Source organism: Anas acuta, chromosome 6 (genome assembly GCF_963932015.1).
Source record: "Anas acuta chromosome 6, bAnaAcu1.1, whole genome shotgun sequence".
Taxonomy (NCBI): domain Eukaryota; kingdom Metazoa; phylum Chordata; class Aves; order Anseriformes; family Anatidae; genus Anas; species Anas acuta.
In genome coordinates, this window is record NC_088984.1 from 29,465,860 (window position 1) to 29,493,676 (window position 27,817).

The 27,817-nt window shown below is 49.4% G+C and overlaps 2 long non-coding RNA genes across 4 annotated transcripts in view; both read right to left on the bottom strand.

Moving 5' to 3' along the window:
* The window catches only part of LOC137858446 (uncharacterized), a 97,792-nt gene that overhangs the window by 17,722 nt on the left and 52,253 nt on the right, over positions 1-27,817 (bottom strand). Inside the window, exon 2 of the long non-coding RNA XR_011097734.1 lies at positions 18,909-19,005. This is a non-coding gene — a long non-coding RNA (uncharacterized lncRNA). The remainder of the gene's footprint in view (positions 1-18,908; positions 19,006-27,817) is intronic.
* On the bottom strand, positions 1,119-18,560 carry LOC137858447 (uncharacterized). Of its 3 annotated transcripts, none has more exons than XR_011097738.1 (3): positions 18,213-18,560; positions 3,190-3,274; positions 1,119-2,448 (listed from the first exon to the last, which is right to left on the bottom strand). It is a non-coding gene; the product is annotated as an uncharacterized lncRNA (long non-coding RNA). The 3 variants fall into 3 exon arrangements; XR_011097737.1 differs by having other exon boundaries at positions 1,119-3,034; positions 3,170-3,274; XR_011097736.1 differs by having other exon boundaries at positions 1,119-3,274.

A 27,817-nucleotide genomic window follows, 5' to 3' on the forward strand; every position in this document is an offset into this window, starting at 1 on the left:
ATTATCCCAAAAGGCTTTCATTATCCAATCACCTACGCATCTCCCCGTGGCAAAAGGAATAAATTTTAATTATTGCTGTGTTGATGCTTAATAAATTGGAGAGCACAGAGGCACCACTGTGTAGGACAGTCCCTGCTTGTCTGTGCATGGGCCATGGCAAGGGATCTTGCTTCACCGAGCTGCAGTCTGCCCAGCTCCTCAAAGCACGGTGCTACATCACGAGAGCTGGGGCCATGTCATAAGGAGCGTGGTGAAAGGAGAAGAGCCTTTCCTTCAGCACCAAGGCTCCCTGGCAACATCTTTGTGAAGCAACAGAAGCAAAACGGTGCCAAAATGTAAGCTGAAAAAGCGCCCAAATCTCTCATCACCAAGCACAGTGTAACGAGAGGCCTGCCCTTGGAGGGGAAATGTGTATAACCAAGAACTGCACGCAACAAAAGCAAACACAAGGGAACTCTGTTTTGCATCCTGGAGCTTCCTCTTTCACTGGCTGCTCTGAGATATATTTTCTTCTTCATCAGGGAGTGTAGTGATAGGACAAGGGGGAATGGCTTTCAACTAAAAGAGACATTTAGATTAGGTTTGTGGAAGAAATTCCTCATTCCGAGGGCAATGAGGCCCTGTCCCAGGCTGCCCAGAGGAGCTGTGGGTGCCCAAGGCCAGGGTGGTTGGGGGTCTGCTCTGGTTGAGGGGTCCCTGCCCATGGCAGGGGTGGCATTGGGAGGGTTTTAAGGCCCCTGCCAACCCAAACCTTCCTGTGATTCTGTGATCTCGCAGATCAAAGCCTTCATCCTCTTCAGACCCGTGGGTGAGACCGTCCCATAAAGCATGAATTTTGCTCTCATGCACAGACCAACCCTGTGCACCCTGAGCAGACTTGCACAGCTAAGAGCAGCAAGCAGAGGATTATCCATCCCATAAACATCCTGAAAAGCCCACAGGCAAGGACCAGAGTGCGGAGAGGAAGATGGAGGCCACATACAAATTTGCTTTTGGAAACTGATGATCTGACTTGTTCTCTCCAGGCACTACCTTGCTGCAAGTACCAAAGGCAGCTTTGCTCAGAAAACCCATAGAGGAGTACTTGGAGGACCTGAAACAAGGAAGCAAAGAGCCTCAGGGCCTAAGTGACTGCCAGGCAGTGCGACACGGTCACACAGCCCCAAGCAGCTGGGCTGCAATGCAGTGTGACAAAGAAAGGACTCTGTGGCAGCCCAGACCCTTGATGAGACCGCGCAGACTGCTACGCGGGCAGTTCTCCCTTTAATGGAGAGCACTCCCTTGGAACAAGCGCCTGGCACCAGATGAGTGAGGAATGAGATGGCTCTAATCCCGTAATTTAATTAGAGCTGCGTAGAGCTGCTTAACGAAAAGACCATTTCCTGAGCTGGCCGCAGGGCTGGGTGTCGTCTGGCTGCTCTCTCCGGGCTGGCAACCCGGACCCTCCTGCTCCTGCTCTGCCACAGAAAGGAGTACCGTGCTCTTCCATCCCCAATTTGCCTTATTTTTCCTTCTCGTGGGTTCACTATCAGCTCCAAGAGTGCAGGCCTCATGTTTGTCAGCAATATATCCCTCATATTTGTCAACAGAGGGCTACCTGGTGGGTAGGCCCTTCCCTGTACTGACAGCGGGGTCCTGGCACCCTGCTCCCACACCATCCCATGAGCAGAGGTCTTGCCCTGGGTTTTCAGGGGCAAGATTTCAACTTGCCCCTGAACACGGGGCTGGTGGAGGCTGCTGGTGGCCTGTGGTGCCACCAGTCACCAGGCAAGGCTGGCAGTGTCCTTGCTGTCTGCTGTCCTCGCATCCTCCCCCAGGAGGCCAACCCCAGAGACCACAGCACTCCGGGGAGGAGAAGGAGATGGTCCCCGTGCAATCCTCCAGGCCTCCTTTGGCCAGGGGTGGCCGCGTGTCTCTGCTTCCTTTGCAAAGGCCCTGCCTGGGGCTCTGAGGAGCAAAGGCCAAGGGGTTCTCCTTCAGTAACCTCATTTCTACTCCTTTCAGGTCCTTCAGGGGCAGCACGGCCAGGCCAGGGCAATCCCTCCTCACACTGAAATCCACCCTGCTCTTTCCCAAGGGCTTCAGAGATCTGGTAGCTATGGCTGTCCTTGTCACAGCTCAGCAGCCATTTGAAATAAATAGCAGGTTGGATACCCAGCTTTGTGCCAAACTGGAGCCAAAGCAGAAGACACATTGTTCTGATGGTTTAGAAGAGCTCTCCTCATTTTACCGTGTCAGTCCGATTGCTCTGTGCAGAAACTACAGGGCAGGGAAACCACAAAGCAGACTATTTTGGGTCCAGCAGAGAGTGCAGGACAGCTGTACGATGTTTCTGTCCAGGAGGATCTCAGCACACGTCCACTGCAGTGGTCAGGCACCTCCAGCTGCGTTTCCATCACCTCCGGGCTGCAGAGTTGCTGGCTGCCCTGGCGGGTGCCTCATCTCCTTCTTGAAGAAAGCAAGAAGGGTAAGAATGGTTTGAAATCCACCCCACGTGAGGTTTTGGATGGAGCCTTTCTGGCCAAGCATGCCTGAACTCTGACTCCCAGCAGCAGCTCAGCCAGCCACAAAGCTCCCCTGGTGCAAACACATTCCTGCACAGCAGCAAAAGCCCAGGCTAGCCAACAGCAACATGCCTAATTAACAATAATTGGCTCCCCGCCATGTATCTCCCAGAGCTGAGTTTGCACCCGCCCCAGTAATTGCTGCCCCATTATGTTTTCCGGATGCTCCAAGGTGAAAGGGAGCTTTGTACGGGGGCACTGGGATGCAGAAAGCTGGCAAGCAGTTGCTTCTGCATGCACAAAGTCCTGATGCAGGGAAAAAGGCAGGGCGGGGGCATCCCGTTGTGCTCCTCACAGCCTCAGCAAGAACTCACAGCCCCGAGGGAGAAGGGGAAGAAAGCAGTTCTGACGTATCTCTGAGCATCCTGGCCATGGGGAGCTCCCACTGCTGGATGCTTGTGCAGGACACGTGCCATGGAAATGTCCCCAGGAGGTGTCACTGGACTGGTGTCACCTAACCAGCTAAGGGTCTGTAATAAATGCAGGTAGAGTGAATGATCCTGCTACCCTGGCAAGGAAAGAGCCTCCCAGACACAGTACTGCCCCAAGCACAGCACGGCCTGTCTGTGGCTGAGCACCCTGCTTTTCCCTGCGACAGAGCCCACTGTTGAGTGCCCAAACAGACCTGCAGCTGGGGGAGGGATCAGAGTGGCCCGAGTATTTGATGTCTTCAGAGGAGGCAGACAACAGGCACGGACAGAAACTGAAAGCTGGAGGGGATGGAAAAACCCAGCTTAAAAAAATGGATCTGGTTTGCAAACAGAAACAATGACAAAGGTTCATAAATCTGGAGCTGATGTAAGCCACACCACCCTCCTGGCTGCGAGGAACCACACAAATTTGCTACTTGCTGCTGCCCTCCCCAAAGGACTATCCTCCTTCTCCCCTTAATTTACATTATTTATGCAAAGGCTGAAGTGTGGTGCTTCAAAACCCAAGGAGAAGAAAATTGCCCCAATTTAGCTGAGGCCCTCAGCCACGAATTCAGTGCCCTGACCCTGGAAGCTGAGCAAGCCCGGCCTGCCCAGTGTACCTGTACGAAAGCACCTCAAAATATTTAGACTCCCACTGCTGGTACCCAAGGCAATCCTGGGTAGGAACAGAGCCTGGTGATGTCCTGTTGCTCAGGAGAAACCCAGGTCTTGCTGAGTTGGTCTGCAAAGCATCAGGCAGGACTCTCCTCACCGGTTTTCTTTTTTATAGAGAAACTGCTCGTGCAGTTGCACTCAGCAGAAGCAGAAGATCAGCTGTAAGCTCCCTGCTGCAAAATCCCCAGATCTAGCCTGCAAGCGTTGTTCCCACAAACAATTTCTCTCTGCTTCCTCCAGCCACACGTGCACTGCAGCATTTCTGGCTTTCCTAGCAGACCTGCTCTGCCCAAACCCTCCGTGAATCCCTCCACTGCTGCTGCGTATTGCTGGTAATTCCTCAGCTGTAAACCTCCACCACTGCTCCCAGATCTGATGTGGCATAGACAGACTTTGTCAATCCTTCCTCTGCTCTCCAAAGAAAGCTCTCCATAGATCCTAGCTAGCATTGAGACTGTGCTCAGGTCCCTAGCACAAAAGAGGGGAAACTTGTCTTTACCTTTTACCCTACTGACTGCTTCTGGTCAAAGTGAGAAAACATTGAGGCGAATCACAAGCAACTCAATCACTTTGAAACCAAGGGGAGCTGTGTCTCTAAACACCATAAAGTGCTGAGGTGACCTGGGCAATTAGCGGATCTTGGTGATCCTATCTGTCCCCTGCTGGTAATGGGGCTCTAGCATCCCTCCCTACACTCTGGGGTGGGCAGTGAGGTTCACTCCTGAATGCCAGCAATCACTCCAGTAGCCTGCAGCAGCCAAGAGACAGGCCCAAGCTCACAATCATTCAGCATCTGTGTCTGGGGAAGTTAATTGCTGCAATCAAGCCTTGCCTTTTGAGCTTTCACCACCCTTATAATTATATAAGGCAAGCTGAGGGGAGAGAGGAAAAAATATCACCAGTAAAACAAAAGACATTTCTGAGCAATGATTGGTTTCCCACAACTGCATTTCCATCAAGTCTCCAAGAATTTTGGAACATCCCACTCCTATGTCATCCTAAATAGTTTCTGGAGCTGAACAACTGCCTTTGGGAGGGATACAGCACTATCTTCCTCCAGCAGGAAACCAAAATGCTGGATTTCTGCTTTCCTTTTCTTCATGAAGAAATGTTTTGTGGTAGTGTTGAGGTGGTACTTACATCTTGTGCACACATCTGGAAAGCCCTTCCAGTCCGAGGGAGAAGTCAGACCCAAATGCTGCCAGAAAGGGAGCTCACAAGCATGTTCGAAGCAGCAGGGGAGTCAGAAAGAGAAAATGAGAGAACAAAGGAGAGCAGCAACATGGTAGTTAGCCTGGGTCTCTCAGCAGAAAGGTGTTTACAGCAGGAGGATCTTCTTTTGGTGTAAATCTGGGACAGGACAGAGTTCATCTTGGTGCTGAGTCTATGTCGGTGCTCCTGACCAGTGCTCCCAGCACACAGGGACATGGTGGGACACTGGGGTCCAGCTGCCTGTCCTGCCACAGCTCCCTGACAGAAGTTCTGCATCACTCAAGGGAGGGCACAGGCACACAGAGCCAGCCCACCTCACCTAGCGCCACGCAGAAAAAACACAACTCTGATTTTATGAGAAACATCCAAAGTTGCGTCCAAGTTCATCTGAATGATTTTGGTGGGATGCTGGGGGGGAATATTATTACATTGTAGTCATCGGTATCATGGCCAACAAGATATCCGTCTTCCTCCTCCACCGTGTCTGACCTCGGGGTCGGCATGGCCCAGTCTGCTCACTCCGGATGACTAAAGCAGAAGGTCTAGCATTTCACCCAGCTTTCTGCAGCCCAGAAATGTATCTATGCTGTATTTCTCCTCCAAGGAAAGGCTCTGCGGGTTGTTTTTTGCCAGTACACCTTACCCCAAACCAAGGACAGTCACCCAGGAGCTGTGATGCCCATGTAAAAAAAAGAATCGCAGTATCACCTGGGTTGGAAAACACCTTCAAGATCACCAAGTCCAACCATCAACCTGACCTGCTGAGCCTCATCACTAAACCATACCCCTTGTCCACACATCTCTAAAATACCTCCTAGGATTCATCTGATTTTATACCATTACCTTCCTATAGAGACAAATTTATGTTTTCATCTTGTCTGTACCCCTCCCAGCCTGCAAAGTTACACTGCATTGCTTCACAAAGGTCCTGTGAAGATGAGACATTGCACCAACGTCTTATCTTACGTAGCAGTGAGGGACAGAGATAGCCCTAAATTAAGGTGCCCAACAGCAACTCTCTCATCAGTGTGCAAAAGGAAATACACACCTCAATTTGCAGTGTTCCCCTTGTGCTAAAATGTCTTCCACGAGCAGATGAAAATGTGCTTTAATTGAAGATGATGACACTGGGAAAGAAGCCAGGTAATGTTTCAGATCTACAGGGAAAAAATGAAGAATACAGCTCCGCTCCCACTAAATTTGCACTCCATAAAAATCACAGCCCCGAATGAGTTACTTTAGGTTAGAAATGAACAGTCTTTGGCATAAAGAGAAGATGGTGATTAAAACCCTGTGTGTTTGCCCATTGACAAAGAAAACGTCTAACAAAAGCTTAATATGATAGATGGAGCTACTGACCATAAACAGGAAGCATTAGGGAAAATAGCTACCAATATACACTCAGCTTGAATACCAGCTCGGTCTGGCTTGTTAACCACACATCCAAACCCTTCTGGCTGTGTGGCAGACCTTCAAAGCGAGCTGACAGTGGCTGTGTTTCATACGGTGCATAAACACGTCGCTTGGGAAGTGAAGCTTGTAAAAGACCGGGTTCGGTGGCAATCACACTGAGCTGCTCTTCAGCTACTGGGCCCTGGGATAAAACCATAAAATCACCTCCCGTGAGCTACTGAAGAGTCAAAAGATGGGAAGGGTTTGGGATCAGGAAGACTAAGGCTGCACAATGACCTTTTCTCAGCTCCCACCTCCACTGAGCCTCCTACTTCTGCCTCACCAGCCCAGACTGTTGAGCAACCTCTGCTTACCACATCAGTTAGGGATGGACTAGTCCTTCTGGGGAACCGAAGAGCAGGACAACACTGCTCTAAAGCATTCCCTTTGCATGCACAGGGAATAAAGAGTCTGGGTATAGGTTTGGTCTAGGTCCTGCACACTGAATGTAGGCAGGTCAGGACCAGCCTGTTAACAGCCAGTGAGATCTTGCTCTGCTTGGAAAAAGGAAGTCCAGAGGTGCTTACGTTGGACTCAGCTCGAAGTTTCTACACGCATGACTGAAGGAAGGGGTTCCTGGCTTGTCACGGGAGGCCAAATGACTCAGTTGTGGTGGGTGGGGGCATTAGAGAGAAGGGGATGTGGTTAGGGAACGGGGCATGAGTCACCAAGGAAGCACATATGTTGATAACAGCTGGATAAACTCAAGACAGAGACATGAGGTCTGCTCAGGAGAAAATTCAGGCTGTGCTGGAAGCCAAAACTCAGGAGACAGCAAGTCCAAGGGCTAGAACAAGAGAGCTGTCAGTGCCTGGCACAGACTTCTTGCTTTGCAGCTCAGTGAGGGTTGCAGGGTAGAGGTCTTGCATCAGACAAGGTCCAACAGTGGTGTTGGCCGTGTTGTAGTGTTTTGGGTGCTGTGGCTTCAGCAGCCAGCTGAGGTTGGAATCGGTCGAGTGCTCTCCATGATTGTCCTGCAATCCCCCAGGGAACAAGCCCTGAACACTGAGGAGGTTAAGTCTCCTAAATTAGTGCCTCCTTCACACCTTCTTGGGTGAGAGGCATGAGCACATCTAAGACATGGGACAGAATGAGATGACTGTCAAACAGCCTACAGTCCCACTGAATAAAGTGATGACAAGGGAATGTTTGACGCAGTTCACTGGTCAGTGCTGAAAGCCTCAAGAGAGAAATAGCATGGAGAAGAGCATAAATACACAGATTATTCACCCCCTCCCCACACTAAGCTCACCAAATATCCAGCCCCGTAGCTCAGAGTGGATCCTTCATCATTATCCAGAAAGGCAAAACCATCTTCACCCACAGTGAATGACACATAGGATGCGAGTAGTAGGTCCTCCCAAAGCACTGTGAAGCTCCCGGTGTGCATCAGCCCAAGCTTCCTCTCTGTAATTTATGTTTTGGTATTTCAGGTCTTCCTGCCACATTCCCACCTTCTCTGCCAAGTCATTTCCAACAAACTGCCTCACTGCTCCCTTGGACTTTGGGCTGCCTTTGAGGGAAGTTAAAATTTTGCATTGAAAGACATTAGAAATAGGGTTGGATTTGCAGACATTATTCCTCCATATTTATGCATGTCAGGGTATTCATTCAGACAAGTTCTTAAACAGAAGCTGGAAAAGTAATTTACACATTTTTCACATTTTAAGTCATTTAAATCGCTTTATATGATTTGCATGTTTTACAGTGGCTTGATCACTGAATGTCTTGCAAAAAGAGCATGGGAAATACGCTGGCAGGGATGATCAGGGTAAGCTTGGACTGGATGCATTGCCATTCTCCAGGCAGGCTTCTTGACCCTGCAAGGAGACAGGGGCTCAGGCACCTGGTGCTGGCAGCAGGACACCAATCCCAGCTCTGGCTGTAGCCTCCAAATTGCTAACAGGTCAGATTGTCTCTGAGGAAAATACAGAGAGATGGAGACCAACCTGGTAGGAAATGATGCTGAACACAACTTGTCGTCCACCATTTAAACAAGGTAAAAATGCTGCCAGCTCAGTCAATCCCTCGCACAGATCCGTGGTGACTGTTGTGCCCTGCTGAGAGCCAGAGAATCATTTAGGTTGGAAAAGACCTTCAAGATCATCAAGTCCAAGCATCAGCCTGACCTAACCTGCTCCAGCACCTTCCATGACCATTTGGCTTGGGACAGTGTCACTGGAGAGCACAGCCAGAGGATTCCTGCATTATAGGAAGCCAGCAACAAACTACAAAATACTAAGCTACAGAAACACATATGGCATCGATCCTGCAACTGCTGAGGAATCTATGGTCGAGCTGTGCTCACTGAGGTGACCAGCAAGCCAAGAATGCAAATGCAATTACCAGTCCCTGGGACACTGAGGGCACTGCTTACCCATCCGTGCTGCGTCTCCACGAGCCTGGGAGGCTGCAGAAGAGCAGGTGCGGGGCTGGGCCCCTTGCTGAGTGCTTTGAGGTGCGTTATTCACCAGCATGAGGAGAGCTGGCAGCCTGCACCCCTGGCAGGATCAGGCCTCCTGGTCCTGCAGGACCTCACAGACACCATTTGGCTCCCAGCTCTCCTCAGCAACCCCTGCACAGCTCCAAGACCTCCCTACAAACCCACCCCCCCCTTTCTCTAGCAAACTGTCTGTTCAGCTAGATTTTGCCCTCATTTCCTGCCTCCCCTGTAAATATTTAGAGGCTGGGACTCATTGCTTTGGCCAGTGTGAAACTTGAGATGCTTGTTGCTGACTAACGAAAAATGTCTCATAGTCACAAGCTTGCTTCTGTGCAGCTGGCAACGTGACCCTTCGCCTGTCGGGGGGAAATGGGAGAGGAAGAGGGCCGACGTGGCACAAGAGATGAGCAAAGCCAGGATCATGGATAGGGAAAGAGACACCTGCCTGGAAACAGCAGCTAAATCTTCACGAGCTTCTCTGATCCTGAAAGGAAACGAACACAGGGCAAACGTCGCCAAAAGGCAGGTTTTCAGGGCTGGGTGCTTAGCAGGGGAGTGTGGCTGGCAGATTTACCACAGGGCTCATCCGGCTGTGCTCCCCAATTCGTGTGCTCCCTTGGAGGCGCAGCTCCCCGGGAAATCAGCAGCCAGCACAGGTGTGCACGGGATCGTATCAGGAGTTCAGCTTAGGCAAAGGAGGCTTGATTACTCTGAAGAATAATCACATTAAACGGAACACGCTGGGGGTGAATTACTGCATGTCAGGCCTTTATTTGCCAATATGTGCTATAAATGAATATTTGATTATGTTAACAACCCCGGCGGAAAACGAGATTTATGTTACCGCCTTTGAACTGGGTACAATATCTGGTGCCTGCATGTTGTGAAAAATAGATCCTCCCTCCAACCTCTCAAAGCAATGGGAACCACAATTCCGCTTTGTGGGCCCTCAGCGAGGGTTCGCTTAGATTTATGGAAAAAAAATCTTTCTTTCTGGATTCATTAGCTAGTGCCTGCCCACAGGCGTTTTGCAAATACATCATGGATGTCTTTGCTTGCCAGTATTAACCTTGGTTGCTGCGAGTGGGGGCTAAACACAGAGCTCTGAAGATGTGCCAAAGAGAAATGATGGTTAGGAAGTCTTGTTCCAGGGCAGAGCATCCTCCCTAAAAGACAAGGTTGCCTTGGTTTTGTTTCCAATGAGGGTCCACAAACCTCATTGCTTTGCCAGAGGGTCACCTATGCTCAAAACTTGGGAGCCCTATGCCAGGGCACATCCAGGGCTGGGCTCAGCAAGTCCCACGGGGCAGAGGGACTTGCAAGTACACAGTTCCCAAGCAAGCTACCTGCTGAGCGTGCACTTCTTGCCCTGTTCCTATCGTCTCCCTCCCAAAGGCAAGGAGTAATACTGCTGAGCAGCCCCAGGCCTGAAGCTCCTGTGGAGAGAAATTCAAGTGTTGCACTGATGGTGGGACTTCAGACCACTAAGGTGCTTCCTTCTGGCACTTGGAGCACCTAATCTGCAAAAGACATGTGGGATCATTTCCTTGCCTAGATAACCTTAATGGTGCTCCTGTGTGGTAGGCTGGGAAGGCAGCTAGCAGAGAATTTACAGGGCTAGGGAGGCTGGAAATGGAGCCAGCTAAGATGGTTAGAGGAGATATACGTGCAGACAGACGAGTACACACACGCGGGCATAGATGTCACACTGGTAAAGTGAAACCATTAGGATGCAATCTTCTTGCTTGCCAGTTTTCAGTCTGCCCTAGGCATGCCCTTTGGACTAGGACAGTGGTTTTCCTGGGTGGGAATAGCTGTGCCATGGGTACAGCACTTTCAGAGCAACATCAATGACCTCAGTAGGAGGACAGGGAAGAGCCTATATTCATTCTAAGCAGAAATATTACATATAATTAGCAAAACTAGCCCCAAATGACTGCAAGAAAAATGTCTATTTGACTCAAGAACTTTTTAAATGCTGTGGTTGGCCACTGTGCTGCTAGTAGGGCTCATGCTAAGGAGAATAGGACATGCAGGGCAGTAGGTGTCTGACACTGTGCATGAAGTACAGGTCGATTCTCTAGGCACAGTGTCAATGAAACACTGCCAAAGGGGCCAAACCTCTGACATTGCTCACTTTTCTCTTTTCTGGACATAGACAGAAAGTGCATCACCTGCCACAGCTCCCATTCTCAGAAGCAAAGCACTAACAAAACAGGCACCCACGGAGGAAGAAATTATATTTCATAATTTTCCTATGGGATGGGACTGTTTGAGTGTTGGTCCAGAAACTCTCTCCTCCCCATACAGCTCTGAACCAGACTGAGATCCCATCCCATGCCTGATCCATATCCAGCCCATGTTAATCTGTCCTGAGGCATGCTGTCCTAATGCGTGGACCTTTCTCCCTCATTTATAGCCCATGAGAGGTTCAGGTGAGAGTCAGAACTGTACTCTTTTATAGTTTAGTTTCCTATTTTCACAAGCCCTCTGTTTCACATCGCGGTGTAGGACAGGGATGCCTCCACTGCCTACTCTTCCACACCATTTCCATTGGCAGTTTGCTCTTCCTGAGCTATAAGCAACACACAGGACAAGGTGTAATCAAAGCCTCATATAGAGGCAGAAATACATCCCTCTCTGCTAAGTACATCTCTGAGGATCGTGTTATAAACATCCGCCTGTGCCTATAGTTATCCTGCAATTAGTTACTGCCCCACTTCCTCTTCCTCTGGTAATTTTGAGCATCCAGCTAATGAGAGAAGTTTTTATTAATAGATCCAAACACCCTGTGATATCTCATACTGCTTCTGTAACAGCACCCCAGGTCGCTCCAAGCTTCCTGTGTGACACTGAGATCCTCTTCCACATCGGCAATGATCTCAACTGTCTCATCTGCAGAAGTGATCCATACGCTCCTCCATGCGTGCTCAGCTCATTAAAGAGGATGTTAACGAGGACAGGTTCCAAAGTGAATCCTTGAGCAGTGCCGTTCACTTCTGAACACATCCTGTTGACTCTCTTTTACCTCATTTCCCACCTGCTTGAAATTTTGGTAGTAATAATCTGGTTTGTCCACCTCTTAAATAACTTATGAAAAATTGTAGTGAGTTACTTTGGCTTCATCTGTTCAAGCTTGCAGTATAACTTAGATGTTCATCTGAGCTGTTCACATTGAACTCAAAATATTATCCTTGATTAAAAGAGGTCCTTCCATCTAACAGTCTGGCCAGTAGGTTAGAGGAGCCAGAAACAAGGAGATGGGGCTAGAAAAGGACATCTGGCTATGTCTTGGACTGCAGAAGTGGGTGGAAGCAATGATGTGAACAGGTATATGTAGGACACAGTGATGCATTTACATTTGGGGAAGAAAATTCTACATTAATTAGATCTTTGCTTTTAAAAGATGAACACGCAGCTGCACCTACAAATGGAAAGGAAATTAACGGGCATCAGTCCTCTGACACTAATGCCAGTGACACATTCTTGTGCAGAGAACATCTCTGGCACAGCCAATGTCACCTAGTCCAAATTAGAGCAGGTTCAAAATGATGCTGAGTTTCTAAAGTGAAAGCTTACCCAAATCTGTCCCAGGCTAGTGTACCGCTGATGAGCAATAACGTGGTTTACTGTTTTCAGGAAAACTAGATCAGTCAGGCAAGGACAGCGTCACGTGTTTCGGGGAGAAAAGAATCAGGATCTCAACCATTTGGAACAGCACCACTGGTTTCAGAAGAACCAGAATTCGCCCTCACCCCAAGACTGAAATAATGACAACTCAGCAGAAGCTCCTACCAGACAGAGAGGCGCTAATTCAACATATTGGAGACAAAAGAGATGATGAACCCTTAGAAGCAGACATTATCCTTTTCCGTATCATTTTGTATAAGCTCCCTGGGACATGTAGGGCTGCTGCGCTCCGCACAAGTCTGATCTGGCGTGCAGATGAAGGACCAAGTGGCAAAGAAGCGTCTGGTCTTCTGCCAGCGCTAGCTTTGCTTGAGCCTGTACCCTTCTGCAATACAGGATGAGCTTTATGCAATTGGTTCAAATGAGCCCTTCCTACCTCACACATCCCACAGCCTAGCAGCATGTGCACTTCCTGCTGCTGGGATTCACTTAGGCTCAGCAAGCCATGAAGGTGCAAAGACTTGGTTGGCTTCCAGGCTCTGCCTAGCTGTACCTTCGTGTCAAGTAACATTGGAAATGATTTCTGGAGACAGGGAAGCAGTAGCGGTAGCCAAATCTTCATGCATTTGATGTCTGGTGAAGCCACATAAGAGACAAAAGCCAAAAGATTAAGTCAAGGACCGATGTCCTCCTTACTTTTACGTGAAATCCCATCAACCTGCACACTGGCTGCTGATACATCACTGTCACAGAAAGCACCGTAAGCACCTGATATACGGAAAATTACAGCCGGGGTTATGGTGTTTTTTCCCCTGTCCCTGTGCTCAAGCAGCAATTCCCTCTTGGGTTATGTGCACGGACTATAAACTCACTGGGGAAAGACCATCTCTTCCTAAGAAGCAATGGGAAGAGCCATGGTGGAGGACAGAACCCCAAAAGTCAGTATTTGAGTATCCTCCATCAGCAGAGCTTCCTATTGTGGTGCCAGCAACCTAAAAGCATAACCCAGCTTTCCTTACATATTTGCATAAAAACCATATCCACAAGCTGCTCGAGATTAATCCAGCTGATCTCCACCATTAGGACTTCTTTCTCCCTGGAAATTCAGGGAACTGTGGACTCCAAAACTTTTTGCTGGCTGGGAAGCCCAGCCTCACTTGCCCTGCTTTTCTCCTGAAGGATTTGTCCTTTTGTAACACTCTTTCCAATAGAGCAGCTTGATTTTGTGTGTTGGGAGCTACTGCCTCCTCCATTAACCCCTTCAGCTGCCATCCCTGGGATATTTTCTGCCCCCAGCTGAGGAATGAGCTCACCCGCAGCCCAGCACTGGGGTAGGACACACGGAGTCCTGTGAGGACAGACATACAAGCAGCACCACGCAGAGATGGGCAGGATGCCCTCCTGGCAGTTTCCACTTTTAGACGAGCTGCAGCAGCCACAGACATGGCCTTAGGTAATGCTGTAGCTATTCCTAGCACTTCTCCCATCCTATGCAGGCAGCCACTCCTCATACTCCTCCAGGACAGCCTGATTCACTGCGCTGCTGCAATGGGGTGAGGGACGCATTGCAGGGCACACGTGCACCCAGGAAACAGAAGGGAAGGCAGGACTATCCATGCTACTACCTGAAACCCCTGCCTGAGCTTGCAGGAGCCCAAAGAAGCTGTGAATTAAGCCCCTTGGGGGGCACCCAGAGCTGGCAGCAGGACTCCCACAGCCCCACAGCAGCAGTGGGGAGCGTGGGAGACCCGGCTGCCAGCACCCAATGCGAATCCACAGCAGCACACAGTGCTGCTCTGACCTCCCAGGGCTTTTTCCCCATTTCCAGAAGAGTTGTCACTATGGCAACAAAGATGGTTTGCATTTTTAAATGCTTCTGCAAGGACATCCACTAAAGAGCCTGATCGCCGGGAGAACAGAGGGATGGGACGCTGCTGTGGGGCAGTGCTGATGGCCTCGGCACAGGGCAAGCAGCCCTGCAGCAAGCCCAGGAGTCCCATCATTTATTGCAGGGCCGTGCTGGAGGGCAAGAGCCTCCTCTTCGTGTTCCCCTTGCAGAGATGGCTGCTTCTGCACGTGTTGAGGCAGATCCAGATCCCGAGGCAGATCAATATCCAGAGGAAGGAGCTGTTACTGGCAGTTCGTCACAGTCAGTCAGGGTTAAAAACAACCAGTTTCACAAAAGAAAAAAGCTTTTTTTTTTTTTTCTTTCCAGAAGATACTAAAATTGAATCCTCTGTTCTCATTTAAATGGACAAGGACATTTAGGCAGCGTTCGCCAAGTTTTCTTCGCAAAAGAGTCCTAGAGAAAGTCCTGTAAGGGATAATTAACTGGCTAAGAGGCAGGAAACGAGGATAAAAATAAGTGAAATATTTCCGCCATGGAAGAAGATTATCTGCAAGACCTATTCTTGTGATTGCACTGTTCATTACGTAGTTATTCATAAGATAACTACCCGAGGGCTGTGCTTGGATTCGGCCATTGCCAGAGAAAGAGCTCCAAAATCCAGCAACTTCTGAAGGCTGCTGATATCGATAACGTGCCCACAGAGCACAGGGGGTTATGTTTGTGCTGACTGCAACCTGATCTCTCCCGAGAAACAAAATGCACTCCATCATCTCTGCCGGACAGCGGTGGCAGCGAAGGTCTCCCTTCCTCCCCTAAGCACAGGACAGAAAGCTGAAGGAGAAACACACGGATGGGGCAGGGGGCTCAGTGAGGTGCCAAGCATCCCAAACCTGTGTGGGTGGTCGCTGAGATGGACTTGTGGCTCGGAGGAATACATCAATCAAGCGCCTCTTTGCTGGCAAGGAGCAGCTCCCTTAGATGCTGCTTGGATGGTCGCTGTGGTCCACCCTAGCACCTGGCAAAGTATGGTGCCAAAAGCAGATGTAGCCCTTATGCCTTCACTAGAAGCAATGGGGGCTGGTTCCTTTGAAAGGCCACCAGAATAAAAAGACTTAATATCAATAAAAAAATATAAAAATGTTAAACTGAGCAGGGTGGTGCTGAATGAACAGAGTCCCCCTTCTTGCAAAGGAATCGGGAGGTTCCATGAATGGTTGACAGGAGAAAAGATGGGAGTAAATGTCAAGACATCCAGGGCTGAATTCCTCCTCTCCCAGATGGACCGACTTCTGTCCCTTTCAGATATGTTCCTGCAGATGACCAGCCAGGCCGTCTGCTCTTTTCTACACCATGCGCAGTGGACAGATAACTTACCAGCAGTACAGTTTGCCCCTTGGCTTTGAGGACTCCTAGCAGAGGTGATGGATGCCCAGCGTGAGAGGAGATAAGCACAGAAGCAGGAGGAGACCTCCTGCTGCAGCTACCAAACCCTCACTGCAACCCTCCCTCAGCCTTATCCAAACCTCACCGAGGACAATTTCAGAGGAAAAAAACTGCCCAATCCCACAAATTAGATCCAGCAATTATTGCAGCCACTAATGACTAGGTCAGCAGCACAGAAAGCCTCTGAATCCTCTGCTGAGAGGGTAAGTGTCTGCGTGTGTGGGGCAGGGTTTCAGAGAGAGCCTCTGCATCATTTCTGCTCGCTTTGACAGCCAAACAGCAGCTGCAGGTTGAAGAGTTAAAGCACATATTGCCAATGGAAATAACCTGAGATGGGTTAAGGGGGGTTAAGAAGTTGGTGGGCTTCCTGCTCAAATGGCTTCAGGGCAGACAATGTCCCCAAGGACCGCAAAAACAGAAGGGACACCAAAATGAGAGGTCACAGCCCGGGATGGGAAGCTGAGATCCCCAGTCCCACTGGGGCGCAGGGAGAGAGGGTGGAGAGGCTGTGGTGGGAGCTGCTGGTGGCCTTCATTGCCCCGTCCCCTGCAAATCCCTGTCACAGCCAGCTGCATGCAGCACTCATGTAAAAAAAAAAAAAAAGGCAATTTTTATAGGCTGCACCAAAAATAGCCAGTTTTGGAGTGAGAAGAGGGGGCAGAGGCAAACTTTTAACTCTCCCAGTGTGTGCGCAGCGATGGAGATGACGATGTTTCTTTCAGCAGCTCTAGCAGCTGTGGTTTGGATTCATGATCCTGCCAGCCACATGCATTCAAGCAGCATGAATGTCCCCAAAAGATGATGGCTTGTCGGAGGGTTTGTTAATTGTTCACAGTTGTTTCCTTCTGCCTTCTGGGCTTCCATGGTTTTCGAGCTTCCCTCTCACCAGTGGGGTTCATCACAAATGTTTTTTGGAAAAAAATCATCTTTTGAAAAGTCCAAAGCATGCATTGTAATACAATTATATGCTTTCAGAGCTGAGGTTTTAAGAAAAATGAAACGGACAACAAACTATTGCAAAGGGCTGCTAGCAATGCTGGCTTTTGGTTCTGGAAGAGGCTCAGCACGGGTGAGAAGACATCTCCCTCTGCCAGGGAGATCCCAGTTGCTAGAAATCAGTAAAATCTTTCACACAGCCCTGCAAACACACTGGCTGCCTGGTGCCCTGCTCTGCTGCAAGCTCCCCGTCGCCCACCCGCCGGCTGTCTCTCGGAGCAGCTCCATCCTTTCATGCGAGCCCACTGCAGCCAAGAATGAACGAGCAAGCAAAAGAGCTTGCCCCGAACACCCTCCTCATCTCTGCGAGGAAATGATCCCTGAGGATCAGGGAGTTTTTATTCTCTGGGCTCTGATTTTGTTCCTCCTTTGGTTCTCCATCTGCAGAAATGCACTGGGGCAACCCAGGTTTCTGCTTGCGTCAGTGCTCCCGTGCCAGCGTGCTTCGTGGAGGTGCTCGTGAGAACACTGAGCACAAAACGGCTTTATTAAATGCAGCAGAAAATCCTAATCCTTTCTTTCTTCATGCTGCTCTGCCCTGCCGGGTCACGTAGCTATGGCTCATATTTAAAAAGAGGAGAATGTGGATCTGTAGTAGGCCCCTAGGTCTGGCTAAGAGCTCCCTGTGAGGCTGACTGTGCTCCCCCCAGGAACTATGGACAAGCCTTAGGCTGATTTCTTTAGTGCTTCAGCAAATCTGCTAGCCCCGAGTCTGCAGAAGGCCCTTGAAAGCTGGTGGAAGGCATGGATCCAAGGAAGACTGGGTGCTGGGTGTCATGAGCTAGAAATAGCTTGAGGCTTTTTTTTTTTTTTTTTTTAAAAGAGTTTTGGAAAATACTTGCCTAGCTCCTCCTGACTTACACCCAAAACTTTTCTTTTTTTTTTCCTGGCAACAATATTTGTCAAAGCACCCCTTGGCCAGCAGTGGAAATTTTTTTTCTCTTGCACATTTGGCATGTCAGGGTTTTAACACTCATCCTTGATACAGTTTACTCACCCTTTCCCTTTGGTTTACCTCAGGTTTGCTATCACTAGAGCTTATTTCAGAAATGTCTTGCCCTCCTGCCACCTGCCTTCTGGCAGATTTGGTTGGGCAGCATAAAAGACCATGGAGATATCACCTATGGGGAATTATTGCACTCCCTGTCTCTCATTTTCCCAGGGCTCTCCAACATCACCTTGCTAACAGGCCTGACCCCACAGATCATCAAATCCTTCCTGTGCTTTCAGGAGAATTAAAAAGTTCATTTCAAAGGAAAAGCAGTGGGGATGGCTCACTCCCTGTGTGCTTCTTGCTCTGCAGAAGGTGCCATATGGCAGCACTTAGCTGCACTTACCGTGCTGCAATTGCCCTTCTGGCTCTCTTCTCCAAGACTGCCCAACTGTGCAATCACCACCAAGACCCCACCTGCCAGCCTGGCAAGCACTGCCCCGCTCCCTGGGTCTGAAACTCCCGCAGGCAACTCCATTTCCACAGAAATACAACCCAAAAGCATTGCCTTTATCGCACCTTGGGTCTTAGCGATCTCACTCACCTCTGCATTAACCCCACCGACAGACATCCAAGCTCCTGGGGCAGAAACCTCACAGAGCCACGGGCAAACAGTGACCATCACTAGAAATCTGAGCTGTTTTATGGGGCTACAGCTCCTTCAACCTGCTCTGCCTGGAATTTAGGCTGGCTCTCAGACAGGTGACACCGCAGGTATGTAATTAATGGCTTGAGGACCAGGACAGGTGTGTGTGGGAGGGGATGGAGGGTCTTAAAGACCCAGCACAAGAAAGTTTTGAGGATGTCATGCCTTAAACAGCACTGTCAAATACCAAGATAAGCAGCTCCCTTGTTTTAGGTACAGCATCCTTCACCTTCAGCTGGGACAATGCCTGGGGGGAAAAAACGTCAGACAGGAGATGACCAAGCTTTACCTCGATAGGTTCTGTCCTTACTGAGGAGCTCAGGGCCAAAAGACAGCAGGGGACCAACCCTCTGCATGGGCCACAGCAATGCCTCTGTGCTGGCTCTGTGGGTACAGCGGGGTCAGGTCCATGCTGTCCTGATGCTGATGGGATCTGTGTTGCTGAGCCTGAGATCCTGGCTGAGCCCTGGCCCATGCCATTTCCCTGACTTTTAGCTCAGGGAATGGTTTTTCCCCTCCATCTGCCTGGCATGTGCTCTCTCCAAACGGAGTGAAGTCACAGGTAGGAAAAGACAAAACAAAAAGCCAACAAACCTGATCATGTCAACATCTGCTGCTTCCACATCATGTTGTATCACGTCCGATGCCCACACCCTGCTCCGAACTGTGCCAGCTCTGCCAGGCAGGTTTCCTGTGGGAAGAAACCGTGGCTTGAGCAAACATCCCTTCCTGGAGCAAGAAGGCTCTTTTCTCTGCCGGAGGGTGTTTAAGTCATGAAGGCTTGAGGGCTGCTTGTACGAGGGTTACAGAGGGTTGTGACTCAGTGAGAAGGACTGTGGGGTTCGAGGTATTTGAGATCTGATCCCTGCTCTTCCGACCCCAAACCCTTGTCCTGTCTATCAAAGACAAGTGAGCACCAAATGCCAGGTTTTGGTGCCCAGGACTTGTTCTGTGTATCAAAGCTCTGACAAAGCCCCTTACCAAGTGCTCCCCAACCCTTCCCAGCATGACGGGGACATTTCCACACAACCCTGCCAGCCCAGTTAGCAGCACAGACTCCAACAGGTAGAAACCACAGGAAAGACAAGCCCTGTCTGCTCTGAAAACAAACACAAAACCAGAAAACATCACAGAGGAAGCCAGGCTGGTGCTAAATCACAACAGCAGGGGATCTGCCTTATGATCTAGTCCACGGCGGCGTTAATGATACAATCAAGGTCTCTGCTTTCCTCTCAAAGAGAAGAGAGCTGGGCGGCTGTTCAGCACTATAAACCCACACGGGTAACCAGGACCGGGAGCCTTCTGCCGTGCCCAGAGGGCTGCTGTGGGAAAGCCGAGCTCTGCTGTTATCCCAGCTCTGCTGTCAGCAGATTGCCTCCGGCAGCAGCCACCCTGCAAAGTGCTCAAGCTCAAGCAAGGTGAGCAAGAGAGGAGGGTGCGACTTGTGCTAGCTTGAGTCGATCCGGCCTCGTACCAGCAAACCAGAAGCATGAGCTGGGCAAAAAAATCCCTTTTTGCTAGGCCTCCCTGTTCATAGACAGTGCAAAAAGAGCACCCATTAATTCAACTGGCTTTGTAAAAAAGTTTTTATTTTTAGTGCTTGCGAGTGGAGTCAGATTGGCAGCATTATAAATAGAAGACTTCTATTTATCCTACAGTCTGGGTGCCGCAGCGCTAAGTCAGCTTTACGACCTCAATAAATCCAGATTAGGTGCTCTCAAGGATGTGTCACCATAGAAATAACATTTCCTCTTCTCATTCATATGCATGGCTAGCGGGATGGATTATGCCAAGGCAGGGTGCTGGCCTTGTAAGCCAGCCCGATGCTGTCTGATCTGCCGTGACGTGATACAGGCTGACATTCAGACGAGTCTGTGGGTCCTGGTTTCAGGTCTGGGAGCCCTTTCTCAGAGGTTGTTACCTGCAGTACCCACACAGAGCATCGCGCTGTCCCTGAGCGATGGCCAGCTGCTGCTCTGCAGCGTCCAGCCAGCAGACAAAACTGCTGTGTCCTTGTCCACATCAGCATCAGCCCACGTCACCCGCGGTGACAAAACGCCGGGGCTGGGAGTGAGAATAGCTCGCTGCTCTGCGAAGGCTGAAAAAAAAACCTATTTGGTAGCATATCTTGGTTGAATAGCTTATGGTCTACTGCTAAGACATCGCTTGTCTACTAAGCTGTCAATAACTATTAAAACACCAAAATAATTGTTTGCCTCTTGAAAAAAAAATAAATAAAAAAGGAGAAAGTAACCCCTCCAACCCTTCCACCCCCTCAATTCCCTGCCATTTCTTTCTCCATTCACCAACTGATGTTGCCTCATTAAATCTGTGGCATTGAGTCAATTCCCAGCATGACGAGCATTTTCTGGAGGTCACACGCCTCCCTCCCTGAACAGGCTGCGCTGCTGCCAGAGAAATGGGATGCAGAACAGCTCCGCAGGAGGAAAATGCATCTCCTGCAAGACTGTCATTTGGGGATATCTGCTCCAAAAAATGCTGCTTAACTCCATTTGCTTTGCACCTGTGACCTGTGTCTGGCTGTGGATGCTGGCTGTCTGCCCTGCAGTGCTGCCAGCCCCTGAATCTGAGCTACGGTGGCAGCAACACGGCTGTGGTCTTCAAGAGGAAAGGGCAAGGGGAAATGATCTGTGACCTTCAGTCACCTCAGAGCCCTGAAACTACCTAGTTCCCTACCTGGGAACCAGCCTGTTTTCAGCATGAGTCAGACTTCTTTGATCTCTGCAGCTCCCACTGGGAGCCCAGAGAGCAAAGAGGCCGGGAAGCTGAAGGTATCAAAGAGCGTAGGAATTACAGCAGCTGTAGGTTTCTGATCATTTTCTGCTAGATTTTTATTGTTTCAAAAGCTGGAAGACTGGACCAGCACAGGCTGCTTGGCTCAGATGCAACACTATCTTTGGGAGAACTGCAGCTTCCAGCTTCCCTTCTCCTCCTCCTCATCTGACCTTGAAGGGGAGGTCTGGAGGGCAGGCAAGTGGAGAGGGGGTGTTTCAGGCCCACTGGAGCCCACCAAAAGCATGAGAAGGTGACTGTGGAGTGGAACAATATACTGGAATTACATTTATACTGGCCTTCATGTGCATGGGGATGGAGGCAAAATGCAGAATGAGACAGGCTGTGGGGAGAAGGAAAGGTAAAAAAAAAAAAAAAAAAGCAATATTTGTGCACAGCAAGATGAGAAAAAATGAGCCAAGCCTTGGTGGGAATGTGCATTATATGATAAACATTGCTGTCTGATTTTAGAGTTAAAAGCCTGAGCACTAAAACTGCCACAGAGTCATCACAGAGTTGCAAATCCAGCCGGCGCTGCTAAATGAGGATTTCAGCTAGCATCCCAATATTCACAAATGGCACTATATAGCACGAATGCCAGGCTGGGATGAGAATTCATTATGACTGCTGAAAGGCACAAAAGGCATTGGAGCTCTCCAGCAAATGATGATCCCATTTCATGGCAGCTCTTGAGGTTTCTAAATAGGTTCCCTCTGCCTGAAATGAAAGCAGCATCCTTCAGATGTTTTCAGAGCTGGGATTTTGTTGCGATGCTAACTTTGGGTTTAAAACCTAAAGCCTCTTCAGGCGAGGAAGGACGGGGACATCACATTGCACAAGGCTCTGCTCCTCCTGTGCTTCATCTCCAGGGCTGGAGGAAGGAAGCACACAACCCCTGGCAGCACAACCCACGACTCCTGCAGTGAAGTGTCTGAGTGCTTTCATGTTCGTTGCAGATGAAAGCTGCTTATGTGCCTCTACCAAATGGGTAAGTGTGGTGAAGCCTGAAAGATTTCATTCATGGTGCTTCAGGTTTTGCCAGGGCAAGGAAAGACATCCCGCAGTGTCTGTGGGAATGCTGTGCTATGGGCGTTCATTTCAGGCCACAGCTGAAGAGCTTCCTTCTCTTCAGAAACTTTCTTCAGGTCACAGACAGCCCCAAAAGCAAGTTGCAGAACAACATTGCTTGCTAGCCCCTGGAAAACATTATTTTCCATCTCTCTGTGCTGTAACTCATTTCGAGACGAGCTGTCCCATTGCAATAACCAAGTGCTTGCCGCAGAGCAGCTCCTCCTACTCTGAGTTGTCAAACTCCAGGGGAAGCTCTTTAAGCAAAGCCTTCCCCAGCCAAAAAGGAAGACCTGCTTTGGCAGCAGCTCCTCAGCTCAGCTAACCAGCAGCAAAATGGATATGAGATGGTTTTAGCCATTTATTGTACTGTTCAGCTCTTTTCTCAAGAGCTGCGTTTGCTGAACAAGAGGCACGTGCTGATGTGGGCAGAGGAGCTGGCCGGGTGGAAGAGCACCTTGGCCCAGGTCATCCTGCAGAGCCCAGGGGGGACCTTGACTGCTCTTCCGAGGGCCGTGGCAAATCCCCAGAGCCATGAGATGCAACTCAGCAATGGTGAAGTTAAGAAGGAGCACAGGGTCCATCTTCACTTTCACATTTCTAATCCTTGAAAATGGGCTTGAGTGACAAGGCATGGTCATCTCGCAGACTCACCACCAGTTATTTTCCTTCGTGGAAGCAAAGTGCCTGACAGTCTCCTGCCACCGCTACCGGCTGGGGACACCGCTGAACTGTGGCCTACAGCTGGCTCTAAGCACTTGCAAATCCTGCCAACAAAAATGCTGTGACTTTGTCCCCCCCCACCCTGTCCTTTGGCAGGAGTCTGTCCAGAGCAGCCGCTTACCTAAATTCAAGCAACCCTGAGAGTGCAGTTTATGTATTTCTAGATCATTAAGCCTTCTCCTAGCGACAGCATTTAAAAGGCATGCTGACGTTTCACTCCCAGCCCCCCCTCCCTCCTTTTTTCCTTTTTTTTTTTTTTTTTTTTTTTGCTGTTTGGCTCTTGAAATTAAAAGATAAGCTTTGTAAATCGCACAGAGAAGAGGGAACTGCCACTTTAGCTTTAGAAGACAAGCCAGTAAAGAAACAAAATTCTTCTTTTGGCAGAGGAGGAAAAATCCATTATTAAAGGCTTAGAAACAAAGGCTCTCAGCACAATTAAAGGAAAACCTAAGCCTTTGAAAGCAGAGGGCATGACACTGGAATACGCACAAGAGATAGAGATGAAAGCCTCCATTGTAGCGCTGTTGAAAAAGTAAAGAAAGTATCAATGGATGCATTTGCCTAAACCAAACTAGATGAGAAGCTTTCTGCAGAAGGGCTGGAGTCTTCCCATGTGTTTGCACAATGCCAAGAGCTGCTGTGCTCAGTCTTAATTAGGATCCTGGGGCATTGCTAGAATAATTTGGGGGGTGAGGGTCACTACAGTCATTATCAGAAAGAAAACAGGGCTCCAACATTTTCCATGGGAAATTTTCCACCTGGGAAACCCAATCTTTCTTTCCAGCTTGTTGAGCTGAAGCAAAAAAAAAAAAGTTTTGATTTGACATTGTCAAGGCATTCAGTTTGCAGGAGAGCTCGCTGAGGACGTGGTGCTGCACTTGGGCTATGATGCAGGTGGTTTTCAGCCCAGCAGTGGGGCTGATTTTGCCATTTGGTAAAATGCTGATTTTGCTGTCCATCCTATGCTGCAACAGCCCAAAGCCAGGTCTGACCTGATCCTAGATAGCTGCAGCTTGCTGCGAAGGCAACGGGTCTCTCCTCCCTGTGATCTCCTGTCCTCGTGCTCTGCTCCTCAGCCTGCTGCCACCTGGCACTGCTGAGCTAAAAACCTGTGATGATTTCTGCTATCCTATGATCTGCTTCTTCTCTAAAAGACTCAGAGGTCTTTATAGGAAAGCACATTCCTCTTCTCCACTGATCAGCACAGGCTATAATGGCTCACACGTCCTGGAGAAAGATGTTGCTATAAAAGTGGAAGTGATTTTTCCCTGCCTGGTGTGTCAGCACAGGCGGTCTCTTCTCTTACCCCAGATTCTCAGATTAATGCTAGTTTTAGTCTGGGGCTCTGCAGGAAAAGCAAAAGATTCCTTATAGCAAGCTCAGCATCCTCACTGTGAGGTTAGAGATGGAGACCACATGCTAAGGATGGTCCCCGAAGTCACTCAGATAGCTTCACGGAGCTGCAGGAAGGGGCTGGAGATACAGAACATTTCAGAGTTTGTTTTCCTGGCTCACATGGGAGCTATGCTGGCAGCCTTTCCCCTCATGGGAAAGAAGGTCTGTCACTACGTCTGTCTGCTGGTTTAACCCTGCTTTAATTCCCCTCTCCAGGGATGCTCCTGTGATGTATTTGGGGATGACTTGGGTTGCTTACACACAGAGCAGAAGTACAAGAGAAGGCAGGAGCTGTACCAGGCCTGCTCACCTCCTGCTCCTTAGCCAGAGGATGCCCCTTGTGCTGGTGGTGAGACACCAGGGAGGGTGACACATTTCCGAGCCCAAGCTGGGGAATCAGCCTTTCCACTCCGTCTGCCATTCCCTTTCCCCTGCTATGAAACCCCCGAGGGTTTCCCATTAGTGCCAACTAATAGCACAGTCTCTGATGAAAGCGGACATCTGGGCCGAAAGGAAAAAGGCAGCTCATCCCACCCAGGTCATCAAGCAGCTTCCCACTGATAATGACTGCCTCTGTGGGCACCCACCCGATACAAACCTGGTGGCCAAAAGCTGAAGGATTGATTATCTTTTTCCCCAACGCCTAGATTTCCTGTTCATCTTTGTCTATGGCAATCAGGAATCCTCTTTTTTTTAATTTTATTTTCCCACTTTCTTTTTTTCTTCATGGATACCCGTCCATCATGAGCAACCAAGAATCAAAGCAAGTGTCCTCTGCTGCTCACCCATTTCTGTGGATATGAAAGCAGATAAGAGCCAGGCTAATTCATGGTCCTCCACTCTGAAAATAAAAGCAGGGTCCTTGGAAGGTTTTATCTCCTTTTTTTTTTTCATGTTTCCCGTTGGTTGGTTTTATCACCAAGGAGACTGAATTCCTACACACGCTGTTTTAGACATTCACCAGAAAATAAATCCCTGTTTCTGTGCCAATGGCTATCACAGCAAAATTACATAAGCTACGTGTTGTGCTTGCGAGCTTTTCTCACTGTATGTGTGATCTGCTGGGTTGTTTTGCCTGCAGAAAGGGAAAACAACGTCCTGCACATCTACACGAAGTCCACGTTCCTCCTAGCATCATGGCAAGGAGTTGCCATGAATCTGAAGCCTCTTGCTGCCTGTTCTTCATCCCTTCATAGAAAGTCCTGCATAAAACACATGGGAAATGAATTCTGGTATGCTTCTGAGCTGAGGCACCACATCAGAGCAAACTCTGTAATTGTGTTCCTGTCCTCGATGTGCAGGAATGGCTCCCTGAACACACCAAGCCTGCTCTCTCAATGATTTTTTTCTCCCCTCCTCTCGACACTGCTCCTAAGAGTGCGATCAGCTTTCAGAGCACTCAGCAGCACCACCACCATTTGATGCTGTTCAGGGGAATTCAGCGCTGGGTTGCCTTTCAGAGCATGCACTTGCTGAGTTTATACTCAGTCCCTCAGGACGCAAACTGTCTCCTTTTGTTCGTAGGATACCTGTCACACTGGGCTCCCTTCCCAAAGCAATCCACAGAGGCAAATACCTGACTGGGAAACCAAAGGCAGAGCTCATACTCGTCTCAGTGGGACAATGACACGGACACAAGCAATGGGCAGTGCTGGCTGTCCGACTGGATGGGCACAGTGCAGCATTACCAGGGTAAATGGCCATGGGGCAGCCATGCCATTAGGGCTTTCACAGCTGTGAAATCTCACAGCAAGGCAAACCCCTGTCAGGTCACATATAAACAGCTACCTAATGATGTGTCTCCCCAGATCTGCATCACGGGGAACTAATACGCTGAAGAGTTGGCTCTTGTAACATGCTGTGGAAGATGTGTCAGGAGAAATTCTCAGCCCTGAGTTTTGAAGGCTTCAAAAGTGAACACCCCGCCTCTCTGCGTCTCCACAAACAGGCTCAAAGCAGTGTCCACGAGAAAACCAGGCAGAGAGTTCATGAGGCAGACCCCCCAGTATGCCTCTCAGTATCTCTAGATTTCATCTGCTAGCCTTTCAAAATACAGTCTAAACACATTTGGTCTTCACGGATTTATACATATATATATATATATATATATTAGCTCCCTTACTGTTCTTTTCTGGAATTAGCAAAGAAAATGTTTCCCAAAGCTGCTTTACATGGTCCTATTTTCAAGCCTGCTCCTTAACAGATCCTCTGCACCTTTCCCACCCCCACCCACCTTTCCCCCAAGTTTTAGTGGTGTTACCGCTCCATCTGGGCCCCCTGTGCTTGGAGGAATGCCAGTACCTCCTTGAGAAAAAAAGGTAAAGAAAAAAAAAAAAAAACACAAAAACTTTTCAACTGCTAAGGTTTTAGCCTGTTTGCTGACTTGAAGCATCCCTTGCCTTCTGCCCTCCCCTCCACAAATGACAACACAAGGACTTCTAAAGATGCTGATGAAAGTATTGCAGGGGAAGTCCTGCAATATTTCTCCATAATCCATCTTTTCTCTCTGTTCCTACATCATGCAGTACTTGAGCAAAAATCCTCCTTCCACCTCAATATGTGCTGTTCACTCTGTGCTCTGCATGTGTGTTTCTTGCCTGTTGAACGGAGCAAAAGCATTGCATTAGCTCTGTTTTCCTGCTCCATCCTGGTCCCAAGCCCTCATAAATGCAGCAGCAATGTTTTTGTGAGGACTGGGGATGGGGAACCCATACCTTGTTGTTTCTGGTTAAACATTTTCCAGTCCCGAGAGCTTTCTCAGATAACCACTCAGAACCTTGCTAGGGCAGATCAACAAGAGTGGGTGGGTTTGTGCTTCCTGAGCGCAGGCTTTGTTAGGATAGAAAATGAGGGGTGAGGTCCTGACAAAGGGGCTTTTCCCTGTTGGTATCAGCCACCTTTTCCCCAACCCACCTGAATCCAGCCTACCAGACCACAAGCTCATTGCCTATAACCCCCTGTACTGCCTCAGCACCCCAAATTTGGATGGGTTTGCTTGTTCACAGGCACCAAGGTGAGAGCGTAGGTTGGTGCCACCAGTATGGGCTGGAACTGCGAAATCTGCAGTGCTCAGGACAGACCCAAGCTCCTGCCCTGAAAGCAGCTATGAGTGTGTGCTCAGGGCAGAGCACGGGCTGTGGATGAAAGCTCAGTTTGGCTCCCCTGTACATGCAGTTCACTGGCTGCTCCTGTGAGCCGGCTGTCTTCATCCAGCTCCTGCCTCTGACAGCCTAATCAGAGCAGGCAGCAGGGAGACTCACACTGACAGGCATCCTCCTGAGAGCGTGGCCGTGCCTGCAGGGGAAGCATCTTTGTAGCACTCCCTGAGCTCCGGGAGGAAGGCTCCTGTGCTTACAGGAGTACTTCCCAGGCAGGTGAGTGGGCAGCTGGCTCATGTCTGTGCCATGCCTTCTTCCCAGATGTGGCCTCCTGCTGCTCGGAGGGCAGCAGCATCGAATCAGGCGTGATTTCCTTCTTGAGAAGGGCTCAGTCTGGAAAGGTCTCAGGTCCATTTGGAAACACAG